Below are 25,691 nucleotides of genomic sequence, written 5' to 3' on the forward strand. Positions count from 1 at the left end.
AGAAACTGGCCCTGCTATCCCATCACTCACCCTCAAACTAGAGCTCTGAGGTCCATTCAAGGGAGGGTACTTACAGACGTATGACAAGAGGGCTCAGCATGCAGGAACACGGATTAAAGAACTCCTCATGCGAGCCCCCAAATCTAGTTCTGGAACCCAAGCCAGGAGGAGTTGCTGCAGAAACTGTGTGCAGCATGAAGTGGGCTCATTGCTGGCTGTTTTCTTGCTTATCAATACCCAGTACCAAGCCCAGAGCCAACTTGGCTTTGCACAGGCTTGTACCCAGAACTGTATCAGAACTTATAATCAAATAGGCAAGAATTGTGTAAGCTCGTTGTTACATTGTTGGTAGCTTGAAATAGACTACGGTGGGAGTCACAAAAATTGGCAAATGCTACAAATCATGGCTTTTTTTTTTTTTTTTTTTTTTTTTGAGATGATTCACCAGCACACCGTGGCCTCAGCTAGAGAAGAAGAAGAAAACAGATCTGGCCAAAGGGCAGACCTTTTAAGACAAGTCACTGCATTTTAAAGGGTGTGAGCAACCCAGACTTGATTTGATGGGCTCACCATGCCTGGAGACGTGACTTCATGGGTGGAAGGCAGAAAGGACCATTGTACAGGCCACCAGCAAGCCCCAGGGGTAGGACCAGGAACCTGAGGCTTTCCTGTCCATGGAGTAAGAGTCATGAAATGATATGATCTGTTCCTTGCAGTGCTGTGGGAAATTAGGAGGAGCTGGGGCCATGCTTGGGTGGAGCAGGGCAGGGAAGACACCTACCCAGCCTGGAGGAAGCCACCCTTGTTCACACAACCTGTTGATGTGATGAGAAACAGCCAGAGCAGAGCTGTGAATCAGGTACATTTGGAGTTAGGATCTTCCTAGAAATGCACAAAAAAAGAAATATGGTAAAAGACAGGATTTTCTAAAGCCATACTAGCTAAGGACATAAACTATTACTCATTTGAGCCTTGAAAGGTCATACGGCCATCGGTGACCAGAGAGCTCAGGGACGTTCAGGTTACTAACCACACGTGTGATCACGTTAATTGTGTTGATGGAGGGTTCCCTCCACTCCAGGCACTATTTTGAGAGCTTTACATGGAACATCCCAACGAATCTTCACAGAATCAGCACAGAATAGCACTTGCTTACCCCATTTCACAGCTGAGGAAACTGAGGCATAGATTTGTTTCAGCTACAAGGTACAAGAGTCAAGATTAGAACTCAGGCGGTTTGACCCAAAGCCGGCACTCTTAGGATGCTGCTTAGGGTTTGCTGGGCTCTGCTTCCCTGAAGCTTCCATCAGCTGGTCCGGACCCAGCCCTCTAAGGTCCACCAACCTCTGCAACCCTTGAGATATTTGAAGACAACTGTCCAACCCCTTGAGTCCTCTTCTGTCCTCCAGGATAAACATCCTTGGCTCGTTCGGTCGCTTCCTCTGGGACATGGCTCGGATGTGCCCCCCAGCCTGATAAACACAGAGTGGTGAACTCACACCACACTCTGTATGTGCAGGATCAGAAGTAGATTGCAGACACCATGCCCTTTGTTCTAAAACCCTCGACCTCTATTAAGATAACCAGCTAGTGAAAAAAACAAGCTACAGAACAACTTGTCAGTAGGTTTCATTTTTGTACAATGGCTATTTATACATGTAGAGTAATATACATGTGTACATACACAGTTATTAATATGCCCAGATAAAAGCCTCTGAAAGGAGAACTATCTGTGTCCCTGATGTTACATGTAGGTGGTGAGGCTGGAGACGGGGACCCGGATTGGGGAATTTCACACTCCACACACTTCTATACTCAGTGAAGTTTTCACAATAATTACGTATTATTTTATTATTTTAAAAATGAAGATACAAAAATATTGACTTCTGGAAGTCGTTCAATGACTCTTTTTTTTAAAAAATGCTCTTTAAATATTATATTTTCTAAATGCTATAAAATATGATATCTTATAAAAGTAGCATCTGCAAGAAACCAGGCAGAACCTCATTCATCTAATCACGTCGTTCTGTATAAAATGATTTAATTAGAATTCAACTCATTCTTCTCCCCAAAAGGTCAAGATGAAAATTTGAAATCTGTGGTCCCCAGATCCCGCTGTGGTCTTCTGGCAGCAAAGTGGTTTCCCAAAGATGTGACAGGCGCCGCCATCCCCAGGCAAGTCCAGGTCTCAAGACCACGCGTCTGTCAGCTTCGTGTGTCCTTGGCCGTTTTCCAGCCTGCATCGCTGAGGGAATAACAGACCGACCTACGACGCCTACAAGTCCTTTCAAAGGTGGCGCCACTGTCTCGTCCCCCTCATCCGCTTCTGAGGGGGCTCTAGGACTCCTAAGCCCACAGAGCAGAGCCCAGCGTGGAAAAGAGGACAGAACCCCCAATAGGCGTTTTGCAGGCTCACCCACGAAGCTTTACAGTGGACGAAGCAAGACCCAGTTCTGGTGAAGGGCTGATCCAGTTCATAGCCAGCATCTTCCCCCTCTGTCCTCACATGGTGGAGGGAGTGAGGGAGTTCTGTGGGTCTCTTTTATAAAGGGCACTGATCCCATTCATGGGGGCTCCACCCTCACGACCAATCACCTCCCAAAGTCCCCACCTCTTAATACCATCCCCTTGGGGGTAGGATTTTCTGATGGATGCCCAGGTTTGGATCCGAGACCAAGTCCCAAGTTTCCTCCTTACTCAGGGAGGCATGCTACGTGATTGTTCTGACACTCAGTTTCTCCATCTGCAAATTGGGGATAGCAAATCCTATGGCAAAATAGGATTATAAATTTCAAAGTGCTTCACAGAGTCGCCAGCCCTAAGTTGGGTGCCCACTGGCCACGGCCCAGGTGGGCTGCTATTCTCCTAGGAGGTTCCAGCCCTACCCAGGATTTGGAATTGACCTTCGTTGTATCCTTGGAGGATTCTTCTGCCCACTCATATCATGGCGACCTCTCTTCAGCTCACCCGAGATCTGGGAATCCCAATTCATTCTCCTTGCCCCACTCAGCTTCTGGACAGTGGGCTCTGCCCTGTGCCTTTCATCCCTTCGCTAAGAATGTTTTGGAAAGAAAGTGTTTTGCAGTACGACCTGACCCACTCTCCCAGGCCAGGCTGTGGAGGTATGAGTATACAACAAGCTCCAAAGACAGATATTTTCATAAGCACCAGAAATTATTTTTCAGACTGAGTTTTTTAATTGAAGTATAGTTGATTTATAATATCATGCTAGTTTCAGGTATACAGCACAGTGATTCAGTTTTGTATATATATGCTTTTTCAGACTCTTTTCTCTTATAGGTTATTACAAAATATTGAGTATAGTTCCCTGTGCTATAACAGTAGGTCCTTGTTGGTTATCTATTTTATATATAGGAGTGTATATCTGCTAAGTCCAACCTCATAATTTATCCCCCCCCACCTTTCCCCTTTGGTAACCATAAGTTTGTTTTTTAAGTCTGTGAATCTCTTTCTGTTTTATAAATAAGTTCATTTGTATCTTTTTTTCATTTTTCATATCTTCATCTTTCTCTTTCTGACTTACTTTGCTTAGTATGATAATCTCTAGGTCCACCCACGTTGCTGCAAATGGCATTATTTCATTCTTTTTTATGGCTAAGTAATATTCCATCATATATATATCACATCTTTTTTTTTTTTTTTTGCGGTATGCGGGCCTCTCACTGTTGTGGCGTCTCCCGTTGCAGAGCACAGGCTCCAGACGCACAGGCTCAGCGGCCATGGCTCACGGGCCCAGTTGCTCCGCGGCACGTGGGATCTTCCCGGACTGGGGCACAAACCCGTGTCTCCTGCATCGGCAGGCGGACTCTCAACCACTGCGCCACCAGGGAAGCCCTATATCACATCTTTTTTATACATTCATCTGTCAATGGACACTTAGGTTGCTTTCATGTCTTGGCTATTGTAAATAGTGCTGCAGTGAATAGAGGGGTGCATGTAGCTTTTTTTTTTTTTTTTTTGTGGTATGCGGGCCTCTCACTGTTGTGGCCTCTCCCATTGTGGAGCGCAGGCTCCGGACGCACAGGCTCAGCGGCCGTGGCTCACGGGCCCAGCCGCTCCGCGGCATGTGGGATCTTCCCGGACCGAGGCACGAACCCGTGTCCCCTGCATCGGCAGGCGGATTCTCAACCACTGCGCTACCAGGGAAGCCCATGTATCTTTTCAAGTTAGAGTTTTCTCTGGATACATGTCCAAGAGTGGCATTGCAGGATCATATAGGAGCTCTATTTTTACTTTTTTAAGGAACTCCAGACTGTTCTCCACAGTGGCTGCACCTGTTTACATTCCCACCAACAGTGCAGGAGGGTTCCCTTTTCTCCACACCCTCTCCAGCATTTATTGTTTGTACACTTTTTGATGATAGCCATTCTGACCAGAGTGAAGCACTAGAAATTTTAATTTGCGTTCGTTGGAAACCTCAGAACTACTCATTGTTTGGGTTTTTCAATTTCATCTTACCTTTTTAATCAAATATTGCTCCTCTCCATCCTGGTGGGAAGCTTTTAAACACGACCCGATGCTTCTTTTTGCCATCAAGACCCAGACATCAAAACTGACACTGCTGGCATTTCAACCATGCCCGCATTTTAAAATGCGTAATGTCCACTTTGGACCCAGTGGTCAACATTATTTAGCTCCCTGACATGCTGATGGAAAAATATCTGTAACCCAGAAACTTATCCTGCTAGATAGTAATATTCAATAAACATGGGTTCCTTCTCTGTCTTCCCCAGCAAGCATTTCATACCAAAACTTCTTTTCTTGTTTTCTGTCTTGCAGCAGAGATGAACCCCTGAGTTCGAAATTTTACTGCAAGAAATCAAAGAGATGATAGTGTTTTCTTTTCATTTTGTCTCTGTGCACTCTGGTTTATTCCCCTTATAGCTCAGTTTCTAGATAAAACAGAATTTTTTAAACATTTAAGTTGATGTCCACCGTATTCACCTCAGTGTTCTATTCCCACTGCAAAAACTCTAGTGCATTGCTTTCATTTTCATATTTTTCCCAGAAGTACTAACCTGTTCATTTACCAGAAGGATCAGAGTTTAATTTGATATAACATACAAAGACCCCAGGTCTTTGTATATTTCTTGTCCCTGCTGGTGACTGAAAAACTGAAAATAGTTGTGTTAGGAACAAAACTCGAGTCACGCAGCCCAGTCCTGTGACACGGAGGTAAGGATCCCAAACCCACGTCTCAGCCCTGTTCTTGTAAAGAAACAGAAAGAGAAAAGAAAGCAAATCCAGGCTCCTTTGACTGAGCACATCTTGGGTGTTAATTTAGAAATTCTGCTTTGCCAGTTGCACCAGATGCCAGAAAAGCATAAATCTAAGGGGCGTCTGGTTGGCAGCGCGCCTTCCCGAGAACTCGGATTATGAAGCACCTGATTGAAGCTCTCTTTGGGATAAGTATGCCGAGGCTCTAATTCTGTAAAGGAATCATAGATCAAGCCCTATCTGGAAAAAGAAACCAGTGGAGTTTTAAACATTCATCAGCTGTTGCATCTGCCAAATCTGAATCCTGGAGGTTACAGTATTAAAGTAGGATGTTGTCCTGGGAAGAGTTATACTGAGAGCCAGGAAGACGTTCTCGATTCCTAAAAACATGTATTTTATTTTTAATTATGAGGAAACAAGTTGCCCTGAGGTCTAATTAGTGTCTGATTGATTTTGTTTTTAATAATCCTGGAAATTCAAGACTTCCCAGATATATGAGCTTTATTAGTTAGCTGTCGTTACATAACAAACCACCCTGAAACTTAATGGTTTAAGACAATACCATGTATTGTTTCTCACGAGTCCGTAGGTTGGTTGGCTCCGCTGTGCCGATGTCAGCTCTGCGCACTCAAGCATCTGTGGTCAGCCGTGGGCTGTTTGGTGTCCAATGGTCTTGGCTGGGACCCTTCAGCTCTCCTCCACGTGGTGTCTCATCCCCCAGCAGATGAGGCTGGGCTTGTCTCCTGGCATCCGGACGTTTCTAGAGAGGAAGTGCCCTCTACCTCCCAAGGCGCAGCTCAGAACAAGCCCATCCACATTCTAGTGGCCAGAGCAAGTGACAAGCCCAGTCCCAGGTCCCAGGGACAGGAAAATAGACTCCACTTCTCCTGACGGTCGGAGCTCCGAGGCCACAGTGCAAAGGGAGTGGTGGAGAACTACGCTCATCTTAGTCCGTCTTGAGAGACTCGGCACCTGCCGTCCGAATGCTGTCACTTTAGTGGCTACTCAACGTTCCTGCTGAAACAGGGCAGCCAGGAGGCAGAGACAAGAACAGGAAGCAGACGTTCTGGGAAGAACACACTCACCGGCGTGGCTATAAGAGAAGAGTAAGGCATCCTTTCAAGTTAATAAGAAAGGAAACCCAAGAAAGAGGAGGACAAGACAACCCACGTTTCAGAGAGGTGGGTCGGGATAGATAACCCGATAGGGGAGCTTTTGTAAAGAGTTTTGTAGATCGTGGGGCTTTCACTCCAATACACAAGACGTAGGAAGCATCCGGATTCTTTATTTCTATAAAGCAAGTGTCACAGGCTCTGTACCCACAAGCACAGGGTTATTGGTGAATCCAGTGGCTGCCTTTTCTGAGGCTCCGTCCCCACCCGGTAGAACTTCTGTGATGACCCGGAAGCTTATGTCAGTCCACACTGGTCACCTTCGATTGGCTCAGTGTCCAAAGCTTGGACACAGGGTCTTCATCCAGGCTGGGACGTTCTGAGCCCAGGGTCCAGCCATCTCTAGGAGCAGCAGCCGGCCATCTACCTGCCACCTCCCCGATGCTGTGGGAAGCAAGGCAAGGCCCCCAGAGTCCGGGGCCCCACGTCTCTGCCTCTTCCCATCATAAGTGAGGCTCTCTCCACATCCGTTTCCACGTCCTGCATCTCCCAGAGCTTCACGCAGCCTCCAGGACACTCTGCTCAGCTCTTTCTAAAGCAGAAGCCTCTTACCTCTGACCTGGGTGCTTAGGCTGTCCAGGTTTTCCAGAACTTAAGGCAGGAAAAAAAGGGGCAGAGTTAGAGATGGCAAAGAAGAATGTTTCTCCTTCTTCTGGACCCTTCCACAGAGTCAAAACAAAACATGAATTAATATCTCAATAAACCAAGCCGCCACTTTCAGCTTCTCTATAACCCACCATCAGGGCTGCTCCCAAGGGGCAAACTGGTCTGATTCCTCATAAGCCCCTCCTCTAGTCGAGTCTCCGATGGGTCACAGGTGTTCTCCTTCCTGCCTCGTCAACACACATCCTTTCTTCCTTTCCTTCTTTTCTAGTTTAAAGAAAAAAAGAAAAACAGTTTCCTGTGGTCAAGCCTTTTGATGGCTATTCCACGGGTAGAGCTACCTGACCCCCATTCAGGGCTCTCCTCACGGTAGTAACTTTGCCAAATCCATAGTTTGGTCCCAGATTTCCCAACCACCAACTGAGGCTCACCCCTCTTCCCTCAAAGCCCCTCCACCTCTTCAAAGTCAACACATCTAATTCCAGAGCCCTTGACCCTAAGCCTGCCTCCCCTCCAGAGTCTGGGAGGTGCTACTCTGATAACAGGATGAGAACTCGGGTCCCCCTTTCCTCTCCTGGTCTCCCCTGTCTCTCTTCTGGAGAGAGGACAGAGCCTCGCAGAGTCCACGTGACTCCCTACTGCTTCCCACCCATCCCTCCATCTCAAACCACCACCACCCCCAACTCACCTGCATCTCCTCATGCCCTGACCTCCCCTGCCATCTGCCTGCCTGGTTTCAGCTCCCCCCTCCTCCGGTCCATAGCATGTCTCTGCCCTGGGAGATGCTTTGAGATGGAAAGGAGCCCAAGTGAAGGAATTTGCAGGAGGAGTTCTCCACTGCAAGGACGCCTTCATCACAGAGCGAGCTGAGGAGAAAGACACCAGTAACCAGCCCGCCTGGCTACACAGCTGCCGTCCTACTGATGGGTTTCACAGGGAAGCAATGAAAAGAGCATTTGCCAAAATCCAGTTGTGAGGTTACTTATCAAACTCTCATTCAGAAGGCATTATTCTGCACTCGGGGGTCAAAACTCTTCAATGGTTCCCCATAAGTTCCAGGATCCAGGCCAGGGATCTCGGGCTGCCATGCAAAGACCGTCACAGAATGGCTGCAATCTCGCTCTTCGTTCCTACAACGGGAGGTTCCAATCTTGGCAATAACAAACCCTTCCCGCAATGGGGTAAAATCTCCTGTGGGCTTTCAGAATTTTGAAAAATCATTTCATTAATTTTGCATGGTATTAGACAAAGAAATAGTTTAAGGAATAAGCAATCACTCTTTATTTTAGATGAGTATATTATTGAAGACATTACCCACAACGGCAACATCCAAAAAGCTTTGAAAAACAGAAGGTCTTTTCTATATCTGGCACAAATTTATTTGTCCACAAATCTGACCTTAACTGACATGAGGCTATTCAGAGTCTATATTTCTCCTACATGGCATGAATATTCAGAGGTTTCACCGTAGAAACATTAGTGCACTTAATTAGAGGCTGTAGCCCCAGACCTCACGAGGGGGTTTTATATAACGTATGACACATATAGTGTATTACTTCCTTAAAATCTCAAAGATTCTGAAATCAGAAGCACATCTGCCTTAAAATTTTTAGCGAAGAACTTGGATCACTATACATTCATTGCAATATAGCTCAACAGTATTTGAAATATACCTTTAAAGATCTAGAGGATCATCCTATGATGATGTCAACCTCCACCGCCCCTCCTTGTGGTAGTTTATATTTTTTAAATGTCCACAAATTCCTTGCCGTTCCTTCCTTCAACATGTGGAGTTTAATCCTCCTCCCTGCGAACGAGGATTGGAATAAGAGACTCCCTCCTAATGACTAGAATGCAGTAGAAGTGATGGTATGTCACTTCTCAGATTAGGTTATGAAAAGACTGGCTTCCGCCTTGGATACACACCATCTCTCATCCTCTTCCTCTCGGACCATTCGCTCCGGGGGAAGGCGGCTGCTAGGCTATGAGCTGCCCTGCACAGGGGATCAAAGTTGAGGAACTATGGTTCGGGGGCGACCTCAGCTCAACAACTCGTGAGATCTGAGGCTTAACACCAACCCCAGGAATCAGCCTGGAACCAGGTCCTTCAGCTCCAGTTGAGCTGTAGGTGAGGTCTCAGCCCAGGGCAACAGCTTAACTAAAGCTTCGTGAACCACCCAGTTAAGCTGCTCCCACATCCCTGATCTACAGACTCTGAGATAATAGATGTTTGTTGTTTCAGGCTGTGAAGTTTGCGGTAATTTGTGGTTCAGCAATAGATGGCTAATACAGCTCTCCGTGTTCTCCACCATAGCACCCTATTTCTTTCCTCATCGCACTTTATCATGAGCTGATGTTTTATTTAGTTTTTAACTTGTTTGCCATTTATCTTCTTCTCCTCCTGTGAGAGGGGAGCCGCTGGGCATATTCAGAGTTGTACTTACAGTACCTGATGCAGGGCCTGGCCCACAGATGCTGAATATACATTGAAGAATGGAAAGAGAGAAGAAGGAAAATTATTCTGAACACAGAACCAGGGAGGCAGTGAGGGTTCAGGCTCAGGGTTAATAAAGCACTTATAATCATCTGAAAGCTTCAAATCCCAGAGAGTAAATACCCCTCTCCCCTGACCTAGTCCAGGTGGTCCCCAGGCCTTGTGGACTCTGCCCCCTCTGTCTCACTTGGGTGTGCCCCCTCCCCTCCCCCCTGACTGCCCTCACTCACTCCCCGCTCCATCATTCCCCACCAGCGTCCTCATGGGTCTCCCTGTTGCCACCCACCCGCCGGTGCCGATTAATCCATTCTGAACCCTGAATCCTGCAACGTGGCAGAGAGGAAGGTAAAGGGAGGTCGAGGCTCCATCCCTTTCTCCAGGATCTTAAATGAACCTATAGCCATCACCCTGACCCCAAATTGAGAATCAGTGGTTCACAATGAGATCTCGACTCCTATTACACCCCCTTCAATAAAATGACAAGGAGGAAGTCAAGCAAAAGTATTGTCAGTTCTAAAGAGAGCGAAGCTAGCTCCCCTCCTGGGCAGAAGGGTGAGTCAGTCATCCTTCCAGAAAGTAGTTTAGCCATAGGTTCAAAAGGCTTTGAACTATCATCCTCTGCCACCCAGTAAGAACTCCTAAGGATCAGCCTTAAGGTGCATCCTGGGGCCGCAGCAGAGATTTGAATAAAGATCTTCATACAAAGATGGCAACGCAGTTTGCTTTTAGGAGATTGTAAGCAACCTAGGTACCCTGCGACAGAAGAAGACTTAAATAAATTAGAGTAGAGCCATTAAATGAATGTTATTCACCCAGTGAAACTATCCTTCCATGTTTTCAATGACATAAGAAAATGCTCGCAATATAATATACTAAGATATTGTATACATATAAAATCTAACATACACATATACAGTGACTGAAAAAAACACATCCAACTGTTCTTGGTGATTATCTCTGAATAAGCAAGTGATGGGGGATTGTTTTTCCATCTTTATGGTTCTATGTACGGCCCACATTTTCTACATTGAGCATGGATTCAGCTAAGAATTATAATTTTCTGAAGTGAAAAACAGGGAGGCATATGGAGGAAGATAATCTGAAATCACGTCTAAGACCCTGGAGCTTTGTCCTTGCTGCACACCTGCAGTTGTGCCACCATGACTGGCCGTCAAGTCCATGAGGAAATGGAAGCCCAGGGGAAGGGGGTTCCCAGGTTCTGCCTGTCCAGCCCCTCAGCTTCAGAGAAGGGCCCTCGGTGCTGTCAGTCAAGAAGGCAGCCTGTTAGGAACAACGTTGGAACCTTATTGACTTAAGACAGTGAAGGGTTTTTTCAGTTCAGTCTTCGGGGGGGTAGCGGAGGTGCCATGGCGGGGGGCAGCAGGATCCTGCAGGAGAGATTCTGTGGGCCAGGCCTGGAAGTGGGGTTGGACCATCTGCCCGTGTATCAGCCCCATCTCAGTCGTGAGGCTCCAGCTACCTATATGGGCGGGATGCCCAGGAGGGGAAGCCGGCACGGGTCTTCCTGAGCTTCCCATCCTGGGCCTAAACAAACCTCTACATGCAGACTGGCACCTCCGCCACGTCCACCAGGGCTGCGGAGTCCTGCACTTGGGAGAGGGAAGCCGGGAGCCCAGCACCGTCGATCGACACCCCCCGGCTGACCGCTGGACAGAATCCACAGTCTTCCAGGCAGACCGCGTCTATTTCTGGGTCCGCTGCTCTGGGCAGCCTGGACCCAGGTCCCTGTCAGGCCTTCCACGGCCAGGGTCCCTCTGCTGCAAAGACAGCCTCCCCCTTACTGATCTAATTTCCAACATTTTGCTGGAAGGCAAGGGTGGATTTGGATGACATATCAAGAGAAAAGAAGGAGCTGGATGATTGAGAACCAAGCTTTTCTCATTGCAGAGTGTTCCGGGCCACTTAGGGGAAAGAAGAAACCTTGCACGCCCTCACCAACAGCTCTCCTCCCCCCTTTTCTCTCATGCCTCCCACGGCCGGCCGCAGAGGAGGCCCAGGGCCAGGCCACCTCATCTGCACAAAGAGTGAAATGTGCACAGACCTCCCAACCATGCGGGCATCACCCAAGTGAAATCCCAAAGGAAAGAGATGGAAGTGAAGGTGTGGGATGTGGGTGAGTTAACACTGAGCCCATAGCAAACTCAGGCAAGAACTGGACATCAGATTGAAATACATTTATTGTTTAAACCTGGCTGGAGGACCCTAAGATTCCCTACTAAGGAGAAGGCTTTAGAAGTCAAGTCTCTCTTTCAAGTCTAATAGGTTCCTCAAAGACGCAGATATGCCCCACAGATGAGACTCAGTAAATGTGTCCCAAGCTCCAAAGGCAAGCTGCTTCCACAGGCACACAGAGCTCCAGCCCTGGAGCTGGAACAAGGGAAGCCTTAGCAGAAGGGGCCAAGTACACAGGAGACAGACCGTGAGAACCACATGGCCAGCAGCCAGGGCTGGGCTTCCCAAGTAAGCTCGCGAGGAAAGGCCCAGATGCAGTGCCTCTCAAATTTTCCACCCAAGTCTTCCAAAGACAGAACAGCGGACACACATATAGGGGCTGGAGCAACAGCCCTAAAGAGCTGGACTAAAGTCGATTTCATTATTTACATTTAAAATTCCTGGGAACGCATTATCCAATTCCATATACATTCCATATCTACGTAACAACATCCAAAAAATTACCATCGAGCAATTAATGTGCTGTGTGTTTCCTGAGGGCTTCATCTTATACTTAGTCTGGCACCTACCACTCCAAGTGTGGGCCTCCATCTGGCAGCCTCAGCATCCCCCGGGAGCAGTAGGAAATGCAGCATCTTGGCCCCCTCCCAGCCAAGAGAATCAGAATCTGCATTCTAACCAGATCCTGGAGTGACTCATTCACATGTCACGAGATTTGAGAAAAGTTGCTCTGCCTCGAACTCCAAGGAGTGTGGACACTGTAGTTTGTGAGGCAGAGTTGCATAGGAGTTTCTAGAAGTTCTGTCTGTGATTCTCCATCCTACAACTCTCTAGCTCAGTACGCAGTTTAATTTTGTCCAGAGCACTTATTTGTCTGTGTGTGTGTTTGGAATGTAAACTTCATGAAGCAGGATCTGTGGTAGACCTGTGCACAGAGAATCTTGCCTATAGTAAATGCTCATTAAAAGGATTTTGAGGGAATCAATCTAAACTGGAGGTGGAGGGAAGGGTTGGATTGTGAAAAGTAAATCAGGTGTCAGTCTCTTTATGAGAAGTTCCCTATAAAAAATAATGGTATTTCCCGTCGGAAATGAAAAGCAAAAAGTCATATTGGAATGTCCACGCAGAAACCTGTACCTAAATGTTTGTAGCAGCTGTATTCATAATAGCCAAGAACAGGAAACAACCCAGATGTCCTTCAATGGGTGAGTAAACACACGGTAGTACATCGATACCATGGAGTAGACTCAGCAATGAAAAGGAGTGAACTGCTGACACACACAGCTCGGATGGATCTCAAGGCAATTACACTGAAGAAAAAAGCCCGTTTCTAACAGGATATTGCTATAGATTGAATGTTTGTGTTTCCCCCAAAATTCATATGCTGAAATCCTAACTCCCAAGGTGACTATACGAGGAGGTGGGGCATTTGGGAAGTGATTAGGTCATGGGGACAGAGCTCTGATGAATGGGATCAGTGTCCTTATAAAAGAGACCCAGGGAGCTCCCTTGCCCCCTCCACTATGTGAGGACACAGCAAGAAGACAGCCATCTGTGAACCAGGAAGAGGGTCCTCAGCAGACACCAAATCTGCCTGAGCCTTGATCTTGGACTTCCAACTTTCTAGGACTGTTTCTGTTTCTATAAGCCGCCCAGTTTATGGTACTTTGTTATAGCAGCCCTAAGAGACTAAGACAGGTACATACAACATGATGCTATTTACAGACTAGTGGTTGCTCGGGGTGAGCGGGAAAGGAGGGATGTGACTGTAAAGGGACAGCAGGAGAGGCCTTTGGGATGATGGGACAGCTCTGTATCTTGACAGGGGTGGTGATTACACATCTACAGAGGTGATAAAGTTGTATAGAACCACACGTGCTCACACAAACACACACACAGAGGAGTGCCTGTAAAACTGATGAACTCTGAATAAGGTCTGTGGATTGTACCTATGACAATTTCCTGGTTTTGCTATTGTACTGTAAATATATAAGAGGTGACCATTGGGGGAAACTGGGTGAAGGGTACAGGGGACCACTCTGTACTATTTTTGCCAATCCCTATGAATCTATAATTAGTTCAAAATAAAAAGTTAAGAAGATCATATTGAAGGATTCATGGTGTACATAGGGACTATGCCTTGTTTAAAAACATTTCATTAATGAGAGATAATTTTATACCATTCAGCATGACCTAACCATGGGAGTGTTTTGATTTCTACTGTACAAAACATGTCTCTCTAAATAAGAGAGAGCAGTTGAGCCAAAAGTAATCTAGTGTCTGCTTTCACCTGGTTTTAGAAGTAAGTAATCCTCGTGAGGGATTAGATTCTTACTTCTCACAGCCAGTCCTGAGGCAGGGGCCTAGGGAACTGCCCGCTCAGACAGAGGATAGCAGAACAGGCCAAGAAGGCTGCACCCGCTTTGGGGTGCTGGGGGAAGCTGCCATTGTCCAGTGGTGTCTGAGACCCACTGTTAGCCCATGACTCAAGCAACAGAAAATAGCATGGCGGGCAACCATTGCCTGGTCCAACAGGTGGACCACCAGCTCCATCAGCAGCCACATCCGTCCTGAGGAAGGAGTGCCAACTGGAGAATCTCTCCCTGATTTAAACCATCAGTGGGAATGCGATGAGGGAGGCAACTGGCGACCTTCATTTGCCCTTTCCTTCTTTTCATGACTGAATAGAGTCTTCTCCCTCTTCTTCATCTGGATACAGAGTTCTCACTCGGGTCAAAATGTGTGTGGCCCTGAGGAAATGAATGGAAGCTCTAAAATTAACTCAAGCTATTTCTAAAGCCGTTACAACAAAGGGACGGCTTGAGAACCCAAGAGCCTGCAGGGGCGGGACAGGAAAGGGGGTGAAGTGGGCCCAGTGGGCTATGTGACGCCCAAGAGAACCAGCCCCAGCTGCCTCCCCCTCCAGGACCCTGAGCTACCGAATTGTCCAACTTCTCAAGACAAGCGAGAAACCTGCATCTTTATGTGAAATGCACTGTTTTAAGTGTAATTAAAATGTTTAAGACACCATGTGTGCCAGCATCTTGCCTGTTTCTACCAGCCCGCACCCCTGCCCCCGAGGAAGGCAAGGACCACGGGAGGGCCAAGAGGTCAGCCCGCGGCCAGGAGACACCAGCTCTACGTTTGTGGCCCTGGACACCTTCGTTCTCAAGCTTTTGGAGCGTCAGAGGCAGGGGAAATCTCGTGCCTGAGGGCGAGGAAGGCAAGGTGGGGAGCCGTGAGGGTTTGGACCAGCTCCATTCTCAAGGAAAAAAAGCAAAGTTTAGAAACAAAACGTAGTAACATGTGAGCACTTCTAACCTCCCGGATCCCCTCATCCTTCTAATCCAAGAGGGGAAGGCCCTGCTGGCCAAGGCCCAGGACAAGGCGGGGGTTGGGGGGGGGTGGCGGGGAGACTGTGAGCACCGCAGGACCCTCAAACTGAGAAAACTGAGGGCTTTGCCAATTGCTGTCAGAAAGTAGGATGAGGTCAGCTTCACCATTTTTCAGGAAGCTCAGGTAAATCTGTAATGACTTTTGGCCACTACCCTGTGTGTTCAACTTCAGCAAGGATTGCTGAGACCAGGCCAGCGGGGCTAGTCTGGGAACTAGTCTGTTTCCTGTATAGAAATTCTTGCTGTTCTATCTGAGGATGGAAGGCAAGCGTGGTTTTCCCAGAGTCTGCCAGCCTAGGGACACTTTCTATGCAATTTATGCCTCCAGGACTTGCCCATTCTTCCCAGTACTGACCGTCTTATAAATGCCTGTGTCATTCAGAATCGTCGAGGCCAAGGATGGGCAGGGCAGCTGGCCCCTTCCAGAAGTCTGGGAACCAGGGGAACCCCCAATTTATCGACAGACAGAAGACCAGTGTGGGGAGAGAGCAGAGTGTCAGGAAAAGCTAAATTCCCAGCTGGCATGGGGCCCCATCAGGGCTGTGTCTAGAAAGCTGCTGGGACCGCTTGACAGGAGCCCATTCTGAGAGGGGATTGTCGGGAGAGCCTCCCGGGACAGAATTTTCCCCAAAGAGGGCCAGGAGGCAAGAGCAGCCTGGAACAAAGCCTTAGTCATCAGAGTCCGCAGACTCTGTGCCAGCCCAGGCGACCTTGAGCCAGGCCACAGACATCTGGCCGAAATCCGGGGGAGCAGACTTGGCCCTAAGACAGGAAGAGGGGTCCTCGTCACCATCGGTCAGACCTGGGGGCGCAGAAGAGGAGAGGGGCTTTGCTCCTCGGGGGCAGCCTCCTGGGAAGGGGCCACGGGGGCAGCAGAGCGACTGGAAGGACGGGGAGGGCTGGGAAGCAGCCGGGTGCCAGGGAGGGGCCGGGGTCACAAGTTCCGAGAGTACAAATGGGGCATCTCCTGGAGACCTCCAGAATGAGCGGGTGGAGGGGACAGAGCCATCAAGCAGCAGGCAGGGAGAAGAAAAGACATGGCGAAGAGTGAAAATCACACGCACTTTAACTTCAGTCTTGGGGCCAAGAAGGCGCAGAACGCAGGAATATCCCAGGGATGCCCCAGCATGACCGTCACACTTCACCGAGGTCGCAGCTCTCCGCGGGCAGGCATTCCTGTCGCTCCTGTTTAAGGCTCTCTCTCCAGAGGCGAGGAAAGTGCCTCCTGGTATATGACAAGGTCCATATTTATCGGTTGAATATGTCTCCCAAAGAGCGTCACCACCTCAGTCCCCGTGTGAAAGGAGGGGCTGACAAAGAGGACAATGTGACCTTTCCCTCAGATGACATTTCTAAAAATAGAGATAAGAGAGGAGGCCCCTTTGGAAAGGCTTAGCGATGGCTGAACATAGGGGTGGACAGAGCACGTAACATCGGGGCATCGTCTCAGGCGGCGACAGAGGGCAGAGCTTCCAACACCAGGCGGCCCCCTCCTCCTGCCAACGTGTCAGACCCTCAGGCGCTGACACTTCATAAATATTAATGGTCTCTGGCTCAGCAGTTTCTGAATATTCCTAAATTTGAACTCTGCCTTGACGCTTCCTGGGACAAGGAGCCAGGCTGAATGCAGATGCAGCTCTTTTTGCAGTTTTGGAAAACGTCGAGCTTAATTCTATTATTCTTTTAGCCTTCCCACCCAAACCTCAACGTTTGCATTTCTACTGAGTTACTCCTGACGCGGTCTGGTGGCAACGTCACACGCCCGTGTCAGGCCATGTCCCCAGCTCTGAGGTGACCCTCTCACTCCCACTGGCATCTCTAACATTTGCCAAGTCTAATTCCAAGAGGAAGAAATAGCCTGAGTTCTGCTGGAGAACCAGCTGGTGAGGACTCTGGACTCACGTGGACCAAATTTCAGCTCAAGTTTGTGCCCATAAATGTCGCTGATTTGGATAAGTTACTTGGTTTGACCAAGTCTCCGTTCAACGTCTCTCAAGTGTGGGAAATAAAATCTGGATACGGTTCTAATTCCCACGGTGACCACGATCACAGACACGGTGGATTTGAACAACCCAAACTTATTATCTTCCCGTTTAGGAGGCCAGGAGTCTAAAATGGGTCTCCTCGGATTAAGGTCTAGGTGTTAGCAGGCCAAGCTCCTTCGGAGGCTCTGGGGGAGAACCCGCTGCCTTTGCCAGCTTCCAGAAGCCGCCCACACCCCTGGCCTGGTGGTCTCACCCTCCACCTTCAAAGCCAGTAGCTGCTGGTCTGGTCTTTCTCGCATGACATCACTGACTTTACTGCCTGCTGCTTCTGTTTATAAGGACCCTGGAGATTACACAGGGCCCATCTGGATGATCTAAGACAAGCTCCCTATTTTAAGATAAATGGATTAGCAATCTTAATCCCCTTTGCCTTGTAAGGTCACGTCGTCGTCACAAGTGCCGGGCCTGAGGACACAGACATCTTTAGGGGACTGCTATTCTGCCCATTGCAATCCTGTCCACGGTGCGGTGGGGAGGCCTACGTGAGCGTCAGCTGCGCCACGCTCACCACGTGCTGAGCAGATTTCTCAGGAAGCTGGAAACACCGGGGCGCACGACCGCCACGAAGGTGGAGGACCCATCTTGCCTCGTCCTCGTCCCCGTAAAGGCTCCCATCCAACCCTGCCCACCCAGCCTGCCAATCAGGAAAGGCAATCATCTGCCATGTTGCCGCCAAACTCGCTTCCGCCTTTGTCTGCCTGGAATACCAACGACAAACACACTCTATGCCCAGACCCCCTATTTCATGGTCCACCCTCCCCACCAGCAGCGGTGACACTGACTAGGGTCCCTAATGGACACATCCAACTGCACATCCGCCAACCACCCCTTCAACATCTGGGAGCCAAGCCCCAGGATCCCTCCTGGAGCAGACACATGTCCTTATGTGCCCTGAAGTAAGGCAGCCTCGCTCTCAGGAGCCAAGGGCATGGTCAGCCTCTTCCGTGAACAATAAGGACACAGGAAGCCCCCGTGTAGACGGGAGTCAGCCAGGTTGGGCACTAATTCCCAGCTTTGACTCTCTCTGAGTCCTTCCTCGCAGTGGCTGTTCTTACAGCCCTCAGGACCTTTCCCTCAAGCCATCCTTAGTCCTTTGTCAAAGACTGAACAATTCTTAACTACAGGACACCTTATTTCCGGGTGGCCTTCCTCTTAATATATGCACCAGTTACCATGCCAAGTCTCTGCAGCCCTTACGTAACTAAAGGTTCTGCTAAAACCCTCCACTGAAAGCCTGCGGAAATGAGTAAATTCTGCAGCGTTCTTAATTATCATGAGACGCAACCTGAAGGACAGAACAGGAAAGAAGAAGCTTAGTCACGATCACCTTAGATGGTTGACTTTAATTATTTCAGGAGCCGGTGTGGCCCCAGGGGAGGGTGTGACTCTGCACTAAGTCATTGCTGGGTTTGAGGCACTGTGCTGCCACTTTCAACCTGGGTGACCCTGAGCTGGGTAGGCTCTCCAAACCTCATTTTTCTCATCTGTAAATTGTTGGAAATAACCCAGTGTGCAGTATTAGGGTTAGAAGAAAGGAGAGAGGAGACACCTACCAAAGTTACCACATCTGGTACGAAATTCTGTTCTGATTACCTATTGCTGCATCTCCAACTCCCCCCAGACACAGTGGATTTTTATTTTTATTTTTATTTTTTTTTTTTTTTTGCGGTACTCGGGCCTCTCACTGCTGCGGCCTCTCCCGTTGCGGAGCACAGGCTCCGGGCGCGCAGGCTCAGCGGCCACGGCTCACGGGCCCAGCCGCTCCGCGGCACGTGGGATCTTCCCAGACCGGGGCACGAACCCGCGTCCCCTGCATCGGCAGGCGGACTCTCAACCACTGCGCCACCAGGGAAGCCCCAAACACAGTGGATTAAACAGCAACCGTTATACTGTATCTCACAGATCCTGTTAGCCAGCAATTCTGGTCTGGCTTGGCTAGGAGAGTCCTCTGTTCCACATGCTGTCAGCTGACGTCTCGTGATCAGCTAGTGACGCCTGGTCTGGAGGGCGCAGAGCAGCTTCACTGAGAAATAGCCGAGGCTCCCTATTCACGGTGGTTATGTTTTATAAAACTGCCAGGAGCCCTGGATACTGATGGCTCCTGGGGGAATTTCAGGGTTAGGTCCTAACGTTTCTGCCAACTGAGCAACACGTCCTCTTGTTTTATAAGTGTTTCTGTTTAAAGACACTATTGAATATATAGTTCTTCAAAATAATTAATTAGATTAATTATCATGATAGTTTAGTGGTACATCTTTATTCTAAACACTAAACCCCCAGCTGGGGCAGGTTCAGCATCCTCCCGACGCTGGGTAATGTGACCTGAATATCCTTTGCCAGCCTCACCACGAGCCGTCCGCTACACTGTTTGTGATCAGTCATTGTTCCATGAGTTCATGAATTTAGCCACTTTTCCATCGTTTTGATAACTTCATACCTACTTTAACATGTTAACGCTGGCGCAACTTCTGGAAAGATGTGGGCAAATGTCCTCTTCCTTTGCCGTGAGTACCATATTGTTGGCTCATTAACACTGAAGTCATGGCTAACAGCACTAAAGGAAACCCATCTAACCTGAGTCTTTTCTCTGTAAGGCACAGCACAGCTTTCCTGCCCTTAGGACACTAGATAGCACTTCAGCACAAGGCTTGGGGCTACTTTAAATGGCAAAACCCCCAACACAAAGCACAGAAATGCCGAAAATGCAGCAACAAATGGACCACGAAAAGGGCCTTTGTTTCCCGCGTGAGATTGACTCAGCTGGGACGTGCACGCGCATTGCCACTCTGGGCACATCCCCGAACGCCCACAGAGATGCTGCGAGTATGGACTTGGGGTGACAAATACACTTTAGTGAGTAGGATAACTCACAAATTTGTAGTCTGCGAAAAACGAGAATGGACTCTTTTTTTTTTTTTTTTTTGCGGTACGCGGGCCTCTCACTGTTGTGGTCTCTCCCGTTGTGGAGCGCAGGCTCCGGACGCGCAGGCTCAGTGGCCATGGCTCACGGGCCCAGCCGCTCCGCGGCACATGGGATCTTCCCGTTCCGGGGCACAAACCCGTGTCCCCTGCATTGGCAGGCGGATTCTCAACCACTGCGCCACCAGGGAAGCCCGAGAATGGACTCTTTCTGGTGTTTCTGAGGGAATGGAGGACAGCTGCGCTCCGCTGGGACCGTCCACCCAGGTGTCGACATGGCAGCCTCCCCAGCATGGCGGCCTGGGGCCACTGGACCTCTTATGTGGTGGCTGCTTCCCTCAGGGTGGGTCCTAAGAGATGGAGGAGGAAACTGCATGGCCTCTCCTGACCCAGCTTTGAAAGTCACACGGAGTCACTTCTGCCACATTCTGTCGGTTGCACGGGAGCCCAGCTTCAATGAGAGGAGGTTTGGACGCCACATCTTGCTGGGGCAGTGTTGTGAAGGCCGACTTTGGAGAATATAGTCTGCCAGAGGGCTGGCAGAAAACCTAGCTATTATTTGATACAGAACAACCACAACAAAAGATGTTTCAACCAAGCGCCCACAAGTGTAGAAGTAATTACTCAGAAAGCTTGCTTTCATAATCATCTCTTACCTCATAAGACTCTAACAACTAGTGCACACTCAGCCCCTGCTCCGTCTTTAAGGGAAAGATAGATGGGAGGTAACGGGCGTGCCAAGGAGCCAGAGTCTTATAATCCAGGGCTTTGAAAAACTCAGAGGTCTTTAGGTCCAATTAGGACATAGGCTGGTCCCGGCCAAGTGCCAGGAATTCACGTCTGAACCACAGTGATATGGAACACTGCTTTACTCAGAAATAAACACCTGGAGAGTGTGTTAAAAAAATAGAGAGAGGGTGATGCAAGAGGGAAGAGATATGGGAACATATTTTTATGTATAACTGATTCACTTTGTTGTAAAGGAGAAACTAACACACCATTGTAAAACAGTTATACTCAAATAAAGATGTTAAAAAAATACAGAAGAGATTATGGAAAAGTAAAAATATATATATATATATAGACTTGGGCTTCCCTGGTGGCGCAGTGGTTGGGAGTCTGCCTGCCAATGCAGGGGACGCGGGTTCGTGCCCCGGTCCGGGAGGATCTCACATGCCGCGGAGCGGCTGGGCCCGTGAGCCATGGCTGCTGAGCCTGTGCGTCCGGAGCCTGTGCTCCGCAACGGGAGAGGCCACAGCAGTGAGAGGCCCGCGTACCGCAAAAAACAAACAAACAAACAAACAAACAAACAACAACAAAATATATATATATATATATATATATATATATATATATATATATATATATATAGAGAGAGAGAGAGAGAGAGAGAGAGAGAGAGAGAGAGAGAGACTTATTCAACCCTGCCTTAAATATATGAATCCAGAGGTCTGTAGTACTTCTGACAAGTACTCCCAGTAATCCTAGTGTAGCCACTAGAACAGGTATTCTCCAACCTAGGAACCCAGAGGAAACTATCAGCTCCCACATCATCACCCAGCTCATCTCCTTCAGACCATACTGATACTTCTAGATCCACCTCACTTTCCCAGGATCTCCAAAATCGATCTGAGTGATGGGCAAAGCCCATTTCCACAGCCTCTATAAAAGGGCCCTGGGTCTCCCCGGCTCTGTGACCAAGAGGAGGATGCGACAAACTCCAATGGGACATTCTAAGTCCTCCTTTAAAGGCACCACACTATCAGACAGGGACTGTGCCTGAATGATGCCCCGGAAAAAATATCCATGTCCTAATCCCTGGAGCTTGTGAATACGTTCCCTTACACAGCAAAGGGGAATCCAGGATATAGATGGAATTAAAGCAAGCCCTTTGTTGGATTGTCATTATTTATCACGCTGAAAAAAAAAGACAATGCAGCGTTTGGCACAGAGTAGGGATTCAATAAATGGTGTAATAAATGACAGGAGTGCTTCTTTATGATGCTTTGCTGTCGTCTTCCAATACTTCTAAATAAGCGCTCGATTTTACTTCAGTAAAGGAGTCCCTGATGCAAGACGATTTTAGAGGCAGCGTGGAGTAGGGGAATTAACATAGGCTTCGAGGTTAACATGGAACTTTTCTGTAAACCTCTGTGACCAGCGTCTGTATTGACTTCATCCAGTCTCTACAATCACTGCCAGTTTGTACAACCAAAGGCAATAGAAAATTATTCAACCATATAACAGATATTTACAACCCAAATCACAGGCGAAGGGCCAATGTCCCCAACATATACTGAGCTCCTAGAAATTACTAAGAATAAGACTGTTAAAAAAAACAAGGACAAATGGCATCAAGGGTGTGAATAGATACGTCATGGAAGAGAATACAAAGGGCGGTCGATGCAATGAAAATACACTGAACGTCGCTCATACTAAGAAAAGCAAATTAAAGCTACACTGGAATTCAAAAGTGTAATAACTGTCGTCTGGCAAGCGTCTCAAGAGAGAAACACTTTCATATGCAGCTGATGGGAGTCAAGTGTGAACAGTCCCTTGGGAGAGCAATGTGACCATATCCATCAAAATTGTAAATCAGTTCCCTTTGTCCATCCATTCCATTGGGGAATTTATCTGACAGGGCTATCCAGCGGGGAATGAAATGATACACTGCAGCTTTGTTTGTAATAGTAAAATATTGGAAACAACCCAAACATCTATCAGGAGGGGATTGATCATATAATGATACATCCATTTTGCCACTCTGTGAAATACTACATAGCTGTAAGAAAAAAAATAGCATGCTAAAACTCTCTAGGTGCGACATGGAAACAACTCCAAGGTATATTGTTAAGTGAAAAAAAGCAAGAACAATGTGCATATCACGCCACCATTTTGGTAAAAAAAGAGGGAATGGAAGATAAGACTTGTGTATTTGTATTTGCTTGTAGGTCTCGAAAAGGATCCATGAGATTTGAAATTGACGTTGGAACCGGGCTTGATGGAGGACATTGATCAGAGGTGATTTTCACCGTGTACCATTTGGGTTTCTGAGCGTTAACGTTTGTAAATGCATTGATCGTTTAAATTTTAATTAAATCAAAAGTATTCTTTAATAATTAAAATTTCTGAAGTTCCAAATTGCAAACAATAGACGTCTCCTCAGTAGATAAGGAGCAGGACAGGATGCTCAATAGAGAAGTGTCTTCCTGCTGATATAAAATATCAGCCTGGGAAACACAGACAAGAAGCCTGTTAGAGGGGGAACTAATATAAAAGTCAGATGCAGTTAACTGTCGCTTAGAAGCACAGTTTAAGTAACCTTAGCTTTAATTTCTAAGTAAAGTACATTTCAGTTCTGATACTGAGAGATAACCGGTTTATTGTCAGCTCTCTGTATTTGTTTTCCCTTATTTTCCTCGTGCAAAATTGGAGGCAGGGAGGGCTTTAAGTAATGTCTGTAAGTAAATTAATTGTGTTACTATGTATTCACAGAATTCTGTGGCATGTTTACCAGAAAAAGCTTACCAAAAAAAAGATCATAATTTCACATTAAATATGCCTTTTTTCGGGCTTCCCTGGTGGCGCAGTGGTTGAGAGTCCGCCTGCCGATGCAGGGGACGCGGGTTCGTGCCCCAGTCCAGGAGGATCCCACGTGCCGCGGAGCGGCTGGACCCGTGAGCCGTGGCCGCTGAGCCTGCGCGTCCGGAGCCTGTGCTCCGCAACAGGAGAGGCCACAACAGCGAGAGGCCCACGTACCGCAAAAAAAAATAATAAACAAATATGCCTTTTTTCAAATGCTTCTACTTGCACTATGTTTTGAGTATGAGGAATCTGATACCAAAAAAACCATAATTGTTATCATTAGGTCAAAATTAAAAGAGGCAGTTCTTGAATGTTATTATTCTGTATTGGTCCCCTAAGAAATTACCAGGTTTAAAATATTTAGAACAGAAGTCCAGCACCAAATCATTGACTTTTAGTTACACGAATCTGCATCCTACCTTTAGAAACGGTCGTTCCTACTTACTCAGTTAACAAAAGGACCAAATCATTTATCATCCACTTGGGACACTTTTCAGAGCTAAAAGGGACACTCAGTATTTACATGGGGACAAAGACGTAAGCCAGGCCACCAAAGCAGACAGAGGCACTTTACCTATGGTGGCATTCATAATAAATGTGAACCACAAAATATTTATTAGGCTGTTTTGATTGGAAAGACACATGAATTGTGTCTTTCCAATTATGATACAAATTGCTCCCAAGAAGCACAGTTTGAACTCTTTTCTGTAAAGACACGTTGAACAGACCTGGATCGGTTCACAACCCCCTGCTAATCTGAGAGGTTTATCCACCAAAGCAGCTCACTTTTGTCAAAATTAATGATGTGTCCACGATGATTAATGACTGCCTTGATACATGGGATGAAGCATTGCAAAAGTTACTCTTGCTGTAGTTTATTTGACTTTATTGCACCTGATTCATTTCCTAATCTGGAATTCATTCGTGCATTTAAAAAATTACTATGTTATATTACTTTCAAGGAGATTATCTTTACATTTTAATTTCTCCCCATTCATAACACAATAGATCTTCCCCAATGTATCAAGGCAGTAATAGTTCAGACGTTTCATTCTTAGAATTACATCTCCCCAAGTCAAGTCAACCACTGGCAGGAAAGGTTCAGTCCAGTTTGCGTTATATGCACTAACGTAATAGTTTGAATTATTTCACAGATTTTACCCGTTCATTCTCTTCATACAGACATACCCCAAATCCTTTTGCTCTGCTTTAAAATGAGAATAATACTGTCATCATAATTTTGTTAGTCCTCCTGACTCAGAGTCCTGGAAGTGCTTGAGGACACACGTAAATCCCTTGAAATAATTGGCAGCATGTTTTGTGTTTGTGTGTATGCATTTCTTTTCTTGCAAAAAACTGTTTGTAGCATTCATCACATTCTTGGAGGGGTTACCTGAGGATGCAGGAAGGTTAAAATAGACACTGCTGGGTCAGGAGGGCAGCTTTCCTCTGGGTGTTTATTGGACAGACAGAGGTGCCCACCTTAGTGGAAATTTTCTCACTAGATTTTTACATCAACAGAAATGGCCTGTGGTCATACGTTCTCCCGGGCAGCCCGGCACCCCAGGTCATGCTGCGGCTGGCCTCTCCTGGCCTGCCCCACCCTTAGCTTGTTCATATGCACCAGATTTCCTCCTAATTTAAGCCTTTGCATAATGGACCCAGTGTACTCTGGGACTGTGGACCCAACATCTGAGATTAGGAGAGTCAAGGGACTTCCCTGGTGGTCCAGTGGGTAAGACTCCATGCTCCCAATGCAGGGGGCCTGGGTTCTAGCCCTGGTCGGGGAACTAGATCCCGCATGCGTGCCACAACAAAGACCCTGAGCAGCCTAAATAAATAAATAGAAATATTCTCCTAAAAAAAAATAAAGAGTCAAAACCGCTTCTCAGTGACCTTCTCCTATATTCTTATTTCTCCTATACCAGAAAGGAAAGTTCTTCCTGTCCATGTCCCCCCAATGTGTGGCCAATATGTTAAAATCAACGTAGTCTGCGTTATAGTAAACCTAAGACTTGCCTTTCTAAATCTGTTTTGACAGAGAATA

Source organism: Kogia breviceps, chromosome 2 (genome assembly GCF_026419965.1).
Source record: "Kogia breviceps isolate mKogBre1 chromosome 2, mKogBre1 haplotype 1, whole genome shotgun sequence".
NCBI classification, from domain to species: domain Eukaryota; kingdom Metazoa; phylum Chordata; class Mammalia; order Artiodactyla; family Physeteridae; genus Kogia; species Kogia breviceps.